Genomic DNA, 2,472 nt, shown 5'->3' on the forward strand with positions numbered 1-2,472 from the left:
GGCTGCTATAAGGTGTGCGTCCTCGCAGGGACTCTTGTCCTCACACTGGAGGGTTCTGGCTGGTCACTGGGAACATCCCATGGCTTAGAGCTGCCCACATGTGAGCCCTGCGATGGGTCAGCTGGTGTGAACCCTGAGTGCAGAAAGATGTAAAAAGGGTTTATTGAGCGGAGATGCTCAAAGTTCAGAAAACAAGTCAAGAAAGAGAGACGTGAGAGGGAATGAGGCATCCCGAAGGTTTGTTTGGGTTCAGAGAGCCTTCACAAGCTGATTGGGCTGCTGGTACAAATGCTTCCCTCCACCCAAGGCCATTTGTGCTTATGTTCATGGCTGACTGAAGTGCTATGTAATCCCACAGAAGCTATTTGCTCATCAAGAGGATTCCTGTTTGAACACAGAAGCAGAATGAGATGTATTTTGAAAAGTGAAACGCACAGAAACACTTCCATGGGTGCTGTAGATCAAAGAAACAGCTTTTTGCTATGCAACTGATGGCTCAGAATGTTCCCCTCACTCGTGTTTGTCCTTTCATTGTGTCCATGAGAAGAGCCTGTCTCCTCTGTAACCCCTTGGGGTAGTTGCTGGAGACAGTAGGACCCTTCATCCATCCCTTCCCCAAGCTGAACAATCCCAACTCCACCAGCCTCCCCTTTACTCTGGCCCTCTTTAGCACAGAAAAAAAATGATTTATGTTTCCAATAGGTACTCTGAGGAACAGCAAGAATGTTATTTGCTTCTGAAACACACAAATATGCTGTTGTTTTTAAAGTAACTACCCCTTCCTTTAGTAGTTTTGAGAAGAAGGCACAAAATTTTGGATCTCTGAGTGAACCAGACTTAACTTCTTTTTTTGCAGCAGTTTATTTAATAGCAAAATTGTCATTAAACTTTTTGCCAGTTTAGGGTCAATTCAGTAGCAAATTCCTGAGTGTTTAGTTTTGGGGTCAGTGAATTGACACCAGCTGCTTTAGCACCAAGAACTGGTATCAGAATTCAGATTTTTTTTGCAGTGGTGAGGGAAAAGGAGCAAATTGGAAAGGCAAAACAGATATGAAGGAAGTTAAAATCTTCTCTGTGCTCTGTGATAAACATTTTCAGTGAAAACAGCTTTTTCTAGAAATTCTTTTTCTTTTTAAGAAAACCACATATTTTTAATGGTTTTACTTTTGAGTTATTAGTATTTTACTGTAGCAGTTATAGCATTATGTAATAGTATATAATAGTTAACTCTTAGTAATTAACAGTAATCAGTATGGAGTTAATTATATTCATATGCTATCTTAACTGGAAACAGCTGTTTCAACCCTCAGCTGCTGGGCAGCATCATGCAGCTGCTTACTGAGTGAGTGTCATGGGTGTGTACCTTTGTGGAGGGAAAAGAAAACATTTCTGTATGCTGAGGAAGGATGGAGAAATCTGAAACTGAGGAAAAGTATCACACAGTGAAATTCTTATGCTTTTTCTTTTCTCCTAGAAAGTGTATCCAAACAGTTCCCAACAGACAAAAAGGAGAAACTAACCCATATAGCTGCACAGTTTTAAACAAGGAAGTTAGGGAACTGTAATGCATGGGAAAAGTATGAATAAACAGGTTGCAGTGCTGGGCACCCAAGGTGAGGAAAAGCCAGAATTAAATTATCAATCTGTTCTACCATGTTCTGTCTGCTTCTTGTCTTAGACCAGCTCCTCCAAGTCACCTGAGACCTCAGAATGTGTTTCTGTCTAGCTCACACTTCTGCAGCCCCCCCTATCCCAGCACAACAGGAGCAATGCAGTCTATGCAGTCAGACTTGCAGCAGTGATTCAGAGTGAGGGATGTGATATGAAGAACATCTGTGGTGACACAAGGAAACTTCCAGTTGTCTTTAGGGACAGTGCACTTAATGAGGAGTAACTCACGGGAGGCATCCCCCCATCTGATATGCCACAGGTAATGTCTCTTGGGGCAGTAAAAAGAATGAGGTTTGTCTGATGTGGAGAAAAATAACCTCCCTGGAGTTTTAACTAGAGAGAAATAAGTCTTGTAGATTAACAGCTTTTATGAGAGCCTGTCATTGCCCTGTTACCTATCCTGTGATTTCATGCATTTTCAGCTCAGGTGCACATAAGACTGGAAGGGGAACTCTTGCCATTGCATGTTATCTTCTGGGTTGTAAAAATACCATGGATTCCTGGTATTTACAGAAATTTTTCATTACAGAGGAAACTGGAAACAGTTTCCATGCAGGGAGAACCATGCAGAGCTGGCTGAGGAACATCCACATCACACTCATGCAGACAAGGACAGTGCTTGAGCATGATTTCTGTTCTCTGCAAAGCACAGGAGTGAAGCTTTGAAACTGGGACCTCAGGGATGCCACCATGCCCTCCTGCTCCAGGCACCACCAGGAGCTCTGCTATATGACCACACTGCAAAGTAGGTTGATCTTGGTTAAATGGGTCCAGAAAAAATCTTCCTCTTTTTTCTAGGAT

Source organism: Centrocercus urophasianus, unplaced genomic scaffold, assembly GCF_019232065.1.
Source record: "Centrocercus urophasianus isolate 14NV4802_14NV808 unplaced genomic scaffold, USGS_Curo_1.0 seq_10, whole genome shotgun sequence".
NCBI lineage: Eukaryota > Metazoa > Chordata > Aves > Galliformes > Phasianidae > Centrocercus > Centrocercus urophasianus.